Raw genomic sequence first — 12446 nt, forward strand, 5'->3', positions numbered from 1 at the left:
AGCCTTGGTACACCAGATCCAGCTTCACAAATCACAGAGAGGGCTGAGGGGGATAGCGGCCTTCACACATAGTTCTGGAGAGATATGATTGCCAGCCAAGGCCGGCTAGGGAGCCGAATTCTGATAATGCAGGTGTTGTTTTGGAACAGGCTGCTTGTTTTTTCAACAGCCTTCAGTCTCACTGGGAAACCATTCAGTAAATCCAATAATCCAAATTCATTAGTTACCGTCCTCACTGAGCAGAACCGTACCTTATCTCCAGATCGAACCCCTCTCACCTGCTACTCCCCAAGTCTACGGCTCAGGTTCATCAGGCTTTGAGTCTGAGTCTGTACCATTCTGGTCAGCCCATCCACCTGGGTCGGCAGCCTCTGCAGATGTCGAACTGCCGTCCAGGTTTTCTTGATTTCACGGTAAATCAGGTATCCTCCAAGCCCAAACAGAAAAGATACCGCTACCAGATAGCCAAATATGTAAGCGTCTTCCACGTCTTCCACCTCTAGGGCCGAGAAGCACACAGGTCTCCACGAGCTCCAAGAGTCGATGACGTATCCAACCGGGTCTGTTCCACTCGGACACGCAGGCTCCCCTTTCCCAGATCTCATAGTGGAAAAAATTCGATCCATGGTCTTGAAGGCCCAGTTTGCCAAATCCATGTTGCTCTCAATCTTATTCTTATTCGAACAGTGTGCAAGAGACGCTCTCACAGCAAGCAGCAAGCAGGAAAGATAGGGAGGGCAGGGAGAGAGATAGAATGCAACCGTCCCCGTCAGAGGCTGGAGCAAGAACCGTACGTGAAAGATAGGACTAGAATACTTGAATCAAACCCTATATACATCCAGCTGCAACTGTAAAAGATCTGGGAGAATAAGTAGGGGTAAGACATACAAAAAGTGTCAGCATATCTGGCATGGCTAGAAATACAGGCCATTGACCTTGGACTTGAACACAGAAAAAAGTGATTTGTTGTAATCAAAAATATTTTGAAAAGGTTTCATATCAGACAAATTTAGATGGAATTGGCTAGTCTTTCTATACATGTATCTGGATATTTTTGTTCCCAAGTCTTACCAGCTACCTGGTACTGTGTAACTTCATTTTAGGCATGTTCATCCAGAATGAGGTTGCTAATGATAAATGTTTTGCAGAATATTCCAATTCAGTTTAAATGCATGCAGTGTTCCTTTATTGGTTGAAATAAAGTTCATTTTATGGTTATATCTATGCTTTCTTTGATTAAATCCATGGGGTACAGAATTACCCCAGGTCACTAACAACGTAAGTAAAAAAGTGCACATGTATGAGGGTTAAAGAAGAAATGAAAACACTGCAGATTTGCAGATGTTTCTGTTCATGTCTGAGGAAGTTTGTACATTTCCTGTACCAAGAAACCATGACTGCTATTGTAGATGATGTATTAAATCTTCACTCTTTCAGCCAGGGAGTCAGAATCACTTGAACCCAGTTAAAATCCTGAACCTGACATAATTATGTCAAATGAAATGTGACTGTACATTTTAGGGGTCTTATCTCTTTCTTGAGGAATGGGCAGAGCCAGTTTTGTACACAGATGGGTAAGACATCCTTGGCCAAGCTTAAGTATCAGTGCGAAGTGTTGCCATTGCCTTTCCTGCTATTTGCTTTTCACATGGAGTGACAAATTACTTGTGCAAAGCTATTACAGGGGCTGCACCCAGGCTGTTTATCTTTGCATTGGACTCTGTCACTGTCACTCCCATTCTCACGCCTGCTATCTGCTTATCGTTCACATCCCAATCTGCGCTCCCCTCCTCCCTCTTCTGTTATGCACTGATTCAGTCATTTCTCATTATGTATTGCTCCCTCCATCTCTTTTTTATCCTTTTCTTTATGTCTCATCTTTTCACTCAGGTCCAAAGCTTGGACAGTGTAGGGATGTTTCATGGCAGTGGAGGCAATTGTGAGCGACCTGAAGTTCCTCTCAGCCTGCGTACAGCCAGAAGGGACAGGTGCATGCTGGTCTGCTCAGATGCATGAGGTGGAAAAGGGTGGGTGTATCTGCCAGCACTCTTCTCTTCCCACCTCCTGAGGCAAATGTCACTTCTGCTCTCTCTCTCGTCACCGAGACGAGGTGTAAAGGTTTTCTGCAGATCCTGAGCTGAAAAAGGGATGCAGAGAGTAAGGTGTACAATGTTATAGAGTTAAATGACGCCTAATCTTTGCACGTTGCCTCAGTTGGTCAGCACGTCTCTTAAAAAAAAAAAAAGGCAGCGTAGTATAGCAGGTAATGCTGCTGCAGAGTGGCAACTGTGAATTTCGTACTAATGACTCGGGGCGACAGAGCTCAGAGCAGAGGATGGAGATAGGATGTGGGCCTAATCGAGCCTGAAGCATTCTCCATTCCTCCCCCGGCTTTTTTGACTCACACTCATGTAGGGCCAGCTGGGACTCCATTTTGTGCCTTTTTCTGGTTGCAGGTGCCACGTCACTGCGGAGGCTCCAAGTGCCTGATGGGTACAAATTTAAACCCCCGCCTCCACCCTGTCCACCGACGATCCTCCTGACCTTGACAAAAAGCGCATCTGGACGTTCTCACAGAGTAGCTTGCAATAACAACCAATCATGGTCTTAATGGTACAAGTAAAATGTGTTTGAACTGGCAAGTTCAAATGGGCCAGGGTTATGTTTTGTTGTTATAATGGGGGAAGGGGGGGGGGTCAGACCTGCTGCATAATAAATGCCTCAGACATGTTATATAAAGGATTACAAGGCTTGTAATGGAGCTAAAGAACTCAGACTCTGGAGAAAATAGGGCTTGAAAACAGTGAGTTTAATATCAGTATCATAATTACTGAGATTATTGTGAGATGTTGAGTAACAGCTTGGGTTGGGCCTGTTGTTTGAAGGTCTCAACAGATTTTAAATGGTGCACTATAACATTGGATCTGATGAAAATGAGTAACACCCTGTTTATTGGTCTTGCATGTAAATACTGCTTTCTTTGTGTTTGCACCATTTTTAACTTCTGCCATTGGGACTCTGTTGCTGTTGATTGACATTTTTTTGTAATCCTTTCTGTCATAAGGACAAACAAAATATGTCTTGCATTTACACAGCGGAAAAAAAAATCAGAATAGCTTTCTATTGCAACAAAAACTAGCAGATAAATTTTTATTAAAACCTTGATGTCATTCCTACATTTTAGTTTTTGTTTGAATTAAAGAAATTAAATTTAACATGGTACCTGTAACAGAGCAAAGCTAGGAGTTTAGCCCTGTTTGCAGCCTTTGTGAAAATTAGCATAAAAGTTATGGATCTGTGTTCTGAAGTACTAGACTCTTGTTCTTTTTACTATATGTTACTAAACAATTATTAAAATTGAATTACATTTTCTTACAACACTGCACTATTTAAACAAAAGATCCCTTCATTTTCACTTTGTTTAAAACACAGTGTTTCATGGATTTTATAGTCAGCTTTACAGATATTGATTTGTTTCTTTACACATAACAGACAGCTGCTCCCCTCATATTCCCAGTCACCCTGCAGCTAATTAGTTTGGGTTAGCAGAAGGCTAATATCACCTTTATACTGGGACACTATATTAATTGCACTGGACCTTTTTTTTTGCCTTTGGAACTGCTTTAATTCTTCATGGCATTGATGCAATAAGGTGCTGAAAACATTCCTCTGAGATTTTGGTCCACATTAACATGATGGCATCACACAGTCGGTGCAGATTTGTCAGCTGCACCTCCATGATGTGAATCTCCCGTTCTACCGTCACAAAGTGCCCTACTGGACTGAGATCTGGTGGCTGTGGAGGCCATTAAAGTGCAGTGAACTCACCGTTAGGTTCTAGAAACCCATTTGAAATGATGATTTGATTTGGTACTAAGAGACCCAAAGTGTGCCAAGAAAATATCCCCCACACCATTACACCACAAACACCAGCATGAACCATACCTACAAGGAAAGATGGAGCTATGCTTTTCATGTCATTTATGCAGCAGAAATGGAGACTCATCAAACCTGGCAGACTTGTTCTTAGCTGACAGGAGTGACATCTGGTGTGGTCTTCTGCTGCTGTAGCCCATCTGTTTCAAGGGTCGACGTGTTGCACGTTTAGAGCTGCTCTTCTGAATACCCTGGTTGTAATGAGTGGTTATTTGAGTCACCGTTACCTTCCTATCAGCCCACAACAGTCAGAAGTCACATTTTTTCCTCATTCTGATGCTTGGTTAGAACTTCACCAGGTCGTTTTGACCATGTCTATGAATGCATTGAGATGCTGCCATATGATTGTCTGATTACAGTAGAAATAAACGGCTACAAGCTTGAAGTTTCATATTTACCACACATAAATGACAGTACCATCTCTTTTCATGTAACTCAACAAGACAGCAAAATTCCCAAAATATATTTTTTTCTGTCACGTTTGAAAATGTCATTTTAGATCAGAACTTTTTTTTTTTTTTTTCTGATTTGAGAACAAACTCAGAGTAGAATCTGGTATTAAAGTTTAGTATTGTACTTATTTATTTGCTTAAATAGATATACTCAGTATGTCTCCAGGTGGTGTTTGATGTTTTTGAGGAGCAGTAGTGACACATTCCCCCCCAAGGACACATAATGATAACTGACAACTTGCCGCCAGTCAGCAGTTACTCAGTCCAGCATTTAAACATGTGGTTGCAATTTTTTATTCATTTATTTTTGCCAACCAAGCTGCACATGGAAACAGGACAGATGCTGAAACCAGTTTGATTCAATAAAGAAAAACACGATAGTTCGTTTGAATGGGGACGTGAGCTTCTTCAGCTTTGGTTTGCCTTTGGTGGTCCTGCTAATGAAATCTTAAAATAACCTACTGGCTGCTGAAAAAGTGGGTCAGAGCGCCATTGTGACGCCGACTCAGTACAAAAGCATCAAGTAGTGCATTGCGGGTATTTACCCCTTTGGTTGAATTGACGTAGGGGCCAGAGCCTGTGGACTGGATACCTATTTTTGAAACAACGTGGCATGCCGGTGGAGCAATCAACACCAGTTTACGTCAACATGCAATTGTGGTTTTTATCTCCAGATTTTCACTGGACATATTTCTGCTTTCCCAGCTTTAATGTCTTATCTGTTTTTACTGCAGGACACCTCCTTGATGGGTTGCTGCTAGTGATAAGCGGCACTAGAGGACAGTGTGCACTGATGTCTGCGTGGCCAAACATATCATGCAGACACCTCTTCTGTGAATATCTTCTCATACTGCAGCTGATTAGATTAAGTTTGATGGGTTAGTAGGACATGTGTGATATCTCATTATTAAATTAAGCCAAATATGTGGAGGTGTGCGTAAGAAAACACAGACCAGTGCTTTTAAAAACGAAACCAGACAAAATCCAATGCCAGTTTTTCTTCTCTTCAGGCCGTCCGTGCTGACAAATAAATCCAGCCAGTGAGCAATCATTAACGAGACCTCACTTGGCAATTATAAAATGTAGGGGGGGAAAAAAAAAGCAAAGATGCTAATCTCAAACCACAGAACTGCTCCACAATGACAGCCTTTCTGCCAGCGCTGCTCGATCAACAAGTCTTGAGGTATTGCTGGTGTGCTCTCCGTCTGGCTGCCACTGATAAGAACTTACTGAGAGCTGCTGGATAATAGTCTCGCAAGCTTAAAAGCGCAGAGGGGGGCGTAATGCATTCTGGGGAAATCCAGCAAGCTTGGCCCTATAAAGTCAAACCTCATCTTACCCTTCTGAGCACATTTGGGCAAAGACAGCCCCTTCGATCTGGCCAGTGGGTGCTGGAGGGGTGGGACGGCAGAGACATCATGCTGACATAGTCATGATTTTGCCTCAAGCTGGTTTATTTCCTGGGGAAACAAGATGGCAGCATTCAATCACAACATATGAGGAACATCTGCAAGATAACATCCAATGTGTTTGCAGGACATTTAGAATAGACTGTTTCCATGCAGCAGGCCTCCACGGCTTTGCCTCTTTGCACTGAAGGGAATATACAAAGCTTGTATGACCTCTATTTTCAGGGTCAGAGACACACCATGTTCTTTTTTATTTATTTTGGTTTGTACCCCCCAGGTGTCCTCAGACAGACAGGGGGTAGAGAAAAATGATGAATGGCTGGATGCTGTAGGTCCTTTTTAATATCTGGCCAACTGAACACCTTGTATATTTTTGTGATAGCGGCTGCACAAAACAGTGGACATTTTGTGAATTTGTATTCGCACACGAGCTTCCAAGGAAATAGATAAGCAGAAGAAAAAAAAAATTGTTTTTTTTTCTCTCTCCTCCCCAGAAACTGGTGTTAGGAGGTGATGGTTAGTGACGTAGAAGAACACGCAAAATGACAGCTTGAAGGAACCCCAACCCCACCCTCAAATCCTGTTGGTTACTTGTCTGGTGACGCAGGGCAAACCAGACATCTTCAGGCCAAAAAGGAAAAAGAAGAAAAAAATCTCACTTGAAGGGGACTGGGAGCATGCACACAAATAACTCAGACAGTGAATGCATCACAACATGTTTCCGAATATTTGACCAGAGATGGGTTTGGATTTTATCCAAACGCCACGTGAATCAGCTTCATCTCAGCGGCGGTTGCCTGTCCCCAAATGTATTTCAGCATGAGTGATTGATTCGCAGGTCCTCTGGGTCTTCTGGGGTTAATGACAGAGAAAAAATGTGTAGATTATTTTAAAAGAAGAAGAAGAAAAGCGGAGGAGTGAAATGACTAAAATGCCACTGGCCGTTAACTGCTGATCTGAGCTGCTGTATTATCTGGAAACACAGACAGATGTGAGGTTTAGCCATGAGGGAAATACAAGTCTTTCATGATAACAGTAGAAAGCCCGTTAGATAAGGGAATGAAAGAAAGATGTGCATAAATACCAGCATCACTGGTGTTTATCTCATTGGATGAGTGTTGCCTGTTTGCAGTTTTTCATTTCATAAACGAGGGATTTTGACAAATTAGTGGCAGCAGGGCTTTCCTGTGTTCTCATCAACTTGATTTCTTATGATAACGTTAATTTCACAGTGTTGGGTTTTCAAGTCTGTCTGTTTTCACACATTACATGTTCCCTCCTTCATGCTTTTACAGATTCACAGGACATACAGCTGTAAATGTCAAAGATTTTTAAGGAAAAAAAAAAACATTGAGGTCATCTGTTGCTGTTACTGCTATTTTTCATGTGTATGAGATCACATCCTGAGAAATCTGTATACTCATTTTTGACTGGGGCTGTGAAAGTCCAGTAAAGATGGTGTCATGTCCTGGGCCGTTGGCCCAGCGTTTTGTGTTAGTTTATTTCCTAGTGTTGTGATATGTCTGCGTCTCTGTCCTGAGTCTGTGCCTGTTCCCCGTGTTTAGTCAGTATGTTTCTTGGTTTGTCACTTCCTGTTTATTTTGACAGTCTGGTTTTCCTGTGCTTTGTGTTCAGCTTTGCTTCCCCTGTGTAATTAGTTTCATTTGCCTCACCTGTTGTTCCCTGCTGTTTCCTCTTGCCCTGATTACCCAGTGTGTACTTAAGCCCTCAGTTTTGTTTTGTTCTCTGTTGCGTCGTTGATGTTGTGTGCCCGTGTGTTCCTGTGCTCCCTGTGGTTCCCCTTCGTCTCCCTTCTGAACGGTTTTTGTATTGTTTTTTCCCGTTGAAATAAATCCCTTTTAAGTTACGCTGACTTCCGGAGTCCTTTGTGTCAGCCATTCCTCGCCTGTTTCCTCCCCGGCCATGACAGAACGACGCAACACTTACAAAACCCCCTCCGGCTCCAATTTTTTCGACGGCACTCGTCTAGCGCTGGGGGGCCCGGCGTCTTTGAACAGTCCCCGTCATCGTCACTCACCTGCCTCCCCTTTCGCTGATCCCTCCCTTCCTCGGCAGCCGCGGAGGAGAGGGAGTTCCCGGCAGCAACGGCGGAAGGCACCCCGAGACCCGAGCGGTATAACGCCGCGGACCGCTTCACCACTTCACACCCAATCCTCCGTTTCCGTGAGTAACACTGGCTTCAACGCTACTATGCCTGCGGACAATTATTCCCGTCACCCCCCTGCCTTTCCCCTCCCTGAGGTGGCAAAGCAGACCATTATCCGTTGGGTGGATTCACTGGTTATGGACCTTCTGGCTGACCCATGTGAGCAGGAACAGCAACAGCTCACGGCCCAGCTGCAAGGGCTAGTCGATGATTACCCTTGGTTATTTGGCTCTCTGCATGGGTTAGTGCAGGATTTCTTAACCTCCACCCTTCACCTACAGCAGTCCCCAGTGTCAGCTCATTCTCAGTCCCCAGTGTCAGCGCATTCTCAGTGCCCAGTGTCAGCGCATTCTCAGTGCCCGGTGTCAGCTGTGGCTCAGTCTCAGTCTCCCCAGTCAGCTGTGCCTCAGGCTGCTTCCACGCGGCCAGTTTTGACGTACTCAGGCCCCTCTAGCCTTCAGTCGGTTTCCCTAATGTCTGTTCACCCTAGCACTCTGTCAGTTCCTCCAGTGTCAGCTCCTCCAGTGTCAGTTCCTCCAGTGTCAGCTCCTCCAGTGTCAGCTCCTCCGGTGTCAGCTCCTCCGGTGTCAGCTCCTCCGGTGTCAGCTCCTCCGGTGTCAGCTCCTCCGGTGTCAGCTCCTCCGGTGTCAGCTCCTCCGGTGTCAGCTCCTCCGGTGTCAGCTCCAGCTCCAGCTCCTCCTCAGTCGCAGTGTTCCCAGTCAGCTGTAGCTCCAGCTCCTCCTCAGTCGCAGTGTTCCCAGTCAGCTGTAGCTCCAGCTCCTCCTCAGTCGCAGTGTTCCCAGTCAGCTGTAGCTCCAGCTCCTCCTCAGTCGCAGTGTTCCCAGTCAGCTGTAGCTCCAGCTCCTCCTCAGTCGCAGTCTCAGACCCCTCAGTTAGCTCCAGCTCCCTCTGCTCACCCTGCTCCCGCTCCCTTGGCTCCAGCTCCCCCTGCACCCGTACCTGTTCCGCGGGTGGGGGCAGCCACGGACGGGCTGACCTCTGCACCCGTACCTGTTCCGCGGGTGGGGGCAGCCACGGCCGGGCTGACCTCTGCACCCGTACCTGTGCCGCGGGTGGGGGCAGCCACGGACGGGCTGACCTCTGCACCCGTACCTGTTCCGCGGGTGGGGGCAGCCACGGACGGGCTGACCTCTGCACCCGTACCTGTTCCGCGGGTGGGGGCAGCCACGGACGGGCTGACCGCTGCACCCGTACCTGTTCCGCGGGTGGGGGCAGCCACGGACGGGCTGACCTCTGCACCCGTTCCTGTTCCGCGGGTGGGGGCAGCCACGGACGGGCTGACCTCTGCACCCGTTCCTGTTCCGCGGGTGGGGGCAGCCACGGACGGGCTGACCTCTGCACCCGTTCCTGTTCCGCGGGTGGGGGCAGCCACGGACGGGCTGACCTCTGCACCCGTTCCTGTTCCGCGGGTGGGGGCAGCCACGGACGGGCTGACCTCTGCACCCGTTCCTGTTCCGCGGGTGGGGGCAGCCACGGACGGGCTGACCTCTGCACCCGTTCCTGTTCCGCGGGTGGGGGCAGCCAGGTCCAAGCCTTCGCATCGGTTTTCTGTGTTAGCTGCAGCAGCAGGGTCTCAGTCAGCTCTAGCTCCAGTCGCTCTCCCTCGCCTTCAGTCAGCTCCAGTAACTCTCCCTCGGTTCCCCGTGTCAGCTGTTTTAGTGCCCTCTCAGTCAGCTCCCTTTCAGGCCCCAGTGTCAGCTAGCTCTCACCTCTCTGTTTCCACGCAGCCAGATCTCCCTAGCCCTCAGGCTGCTCCCACGCAGCCAGCAGCGCTGTCTCGCACTCAGTCTGCTCCAGCCCCTGTGGCTCTCCCTCGCACTCAGTCTGCTCCAGCCCCTGTAGCTCTCCCTCGCACTCAGTCTGCTCCAGCCCCTGTCGCTCTCCCTAGCACTCAGTCAGCCCCAGCTCCTGTCGCTCCCCCTAGCACTCAGTCAGCCCCAGCCCCTGTCGCTCCCTGTCCACTCCACTCTCAGTCAGTTCCAGTAGCTCTTCCTCGGTCCCCAGTGTCAGCTAGCTCCCGGCCTGCTTCCACGCAGCCAGTCGTCTCCCGGCCTGCTTCCACGCAGCCAGTCGTCTCCCGGCCTGCTTCCACGCAGCCAGTCGTCTCCCGGCCTGCTTCCACGCAGCCAGTCGTCTCCCGGCCTGCTTCCACGCAGCCAGTCGTCTCCCGGCCTGCTTCCACGCAGCCAGTCGTCTCCCGGCCTGCTTCCACGCAGCCAGTCGTCTCCCGGCCTGCTTCCACGCAGCCAGTCGTCTCCCGGCCTGCTTCCACGCAGCCAGTCGTCTCCCGGCCTGCTTCCACGCAGCCAGTCGTCTCCCGGCCTGCTTCCACGCAGCCAGTCGTCTCCCGGCCTGCTTCCACGCAGCCAGTCGTCTCCCGGCCTGCTTCCACGCAGCCAGTCGTCTCCCGGCCTGCTTCCACGCAGCCAGTCGTCTCCCGGCCTGCTTCCACGCAGCCAGCTTCCCCAGGGTCAGCTCCCACGCAGCCAGCTTCCCCAGGGTCAGCTCCCACGCAGTCAGCTTCCCCAGGGTCAGCTCCCACGCAGTCAGCTTCCCCAGGGTCAGCTCCCACGCAGTCAGCTTCTTTGTCTCAGCCCCGGTCTCTCCCGTCGACTGCTGTTGAGTCTCTGGTCTCTGAGTCCGAGTCCCAGTTAACTCCCATGTCGCCATCATCCTCACCGTTAGACTCACCCGCACTATGCCTTGCAAAGCAGCCCCAGCCTGCGCATCCAGTGTTCGAGCATCCGGAGAGTCCCGCTCAGTCCGAGCCGCCAGGGGGTCCCGCTCAGTCCGAGCCGATGGGGGTCTCCGCTCAGTCCGAGCCGATGGGGGTCTCCGCTCAGTCCGAGCGCTCCGCGCCAGGGGGTCCCGCTCACTCCGAGCGCTCCGCGCCAGAGGGTCCCGCTCCGTCCGAGCCGATGGGGGTCTCCGCTCAGTCCGAGCGCTCCGCGCCAGGGGGTCCCGCTCAGTCTGAGCGCTCCGCGCCAGGGGGTCCCGCTCAGTCCGAGCCGATGGGGGTCTCCGCTCAGTCCGAGCCAGGGGGTCCCGCTCAGTCCGAGCGCCCCGCGCCAGAGGGCCCCGCTCAGTCCGAGCCGGTGGGGGTCTCTGCTCAGTCCGAGCGCTCCACGTCGCCCGAGGGTTCCCCACCAGAGCCCGGGGTCGCCCGTCTCCACCGCCGCATGCCCCGCGGTCGGCCTCCAGTGTCTGCTCCCCGTCGCCGCCGCCGCATGCCCCGCGGTCGGCCTCCAGTGACCCCTCCTCGTCGCCGCCGCCGCTGGGAGCGCGGTCGGCCTCCAGTGACTCCTCCTCGTCGTCGCCGCCGCCGCTGGGAGCGCGGTCGGCCTCCAGTGACTCCTCCTCGTCGTCGCCGCCGCCGCTGGGAGCGCGGTCGGCCTCCAGTGACTCCTCCTCGTCGTCGCCGCCGCCGCTGGGAGCGCGGTCGGCCTCCAGTGATTCCTTCTCGTCCTCGTCGCCGCCGCCGCTGGGAGCGCGGTCGGCCTCCAGTGATTCCTTCTCGTCCTCGCCGCCGCCGCCGCTGGGAGCGCGGTCGGCCTCCCTCGTTGGGACTTTGCTTTGTGGCCCCTTGGCCTCTGCGGCCTCCTGAACTGTGTGTTTTTTGTTTTGGATTTCCCACTGACTCCCCTGAACTGTGGACTGTTTTTTCCCCTGCTGTTTTTGTTTTGTCATAGCTCCTGGACTGTTCCTTGTTTCGACCCCCTGTTTTGGACTGTCTCCGGCCTTGTGCCGTCGCCTTTTGTTCTGGTCCTGTGTTTTTGTTTTCTTCCTGTACGGGTTTGATTTGTTTTGTTCACGCCCTGTGATTTCTGTTTTGCTCCCTGTCTTTGTTTTTGTTTCGGGCCCTCCCTCCTGGTCCCCCGCCTCCCGCCCTTGTCTGGTTTTGTTTTCTGGTTTTGGCCGTCGGGGGCCGGCCTTTGAGGGGGGGGTACTGTCATGTCCTGGGCCGTTGGCCCAGCGTTTTGTGTTAGTTTATTTCCTAGTGTTGTGATATGTCTGCGTCTCTGTCCTGAGTCTGTGCCTGTTCCCCGTGTTTAGTCAGTATGTTTCTTGGTTTGTCACTTCCTGTTTATTTTGACAGTCTGGTTTTCCTGTGCTTTGTGTTCAGCTTTGCTTCCCCTGTGTAATTAGTTTCATTTGCCTCACCTGTTGTTCCCTGCTGTTTCCTCTTGCCCTGATTACCCAGTGTGTACTTAAGCCCTCAGTTTTGTTTTGTTCTCTGTTGCGTCGTTGATGTTGTGTGCCCGTGTGTTCCTGTGCTCCCTGTGGTTCCCCTTCGTCTCCCTTCTGAACGGTTTTTGTATTGTTTTTTCCCGTTGAAATAAATCCCTTTTAAGTTACGCTGACTTCCGGAGTCCTTTGTGTCAGCCATTCCTCGCCTGTTTCCTCCCCGGCCATGACAGATGGCAGCATTTCATTACATTGATAAACGTTTGTGCAGTGATA

Source organism: Archocentrus centrarchus, chromosome 20, assembly GCF_007364275.1.
Source record: "Archocentrus centrarchus isolate MPI-CPG fArcCen1 chromosome 20, fArcCen1, whole genome shotgun sequence".
Lineage (NCBI taxonomy): Eukaryota > Metazoa > Chordata > Actinopteri > Cichliformes > Cichlidae > Archocentrus > Archocentrus centrarchus.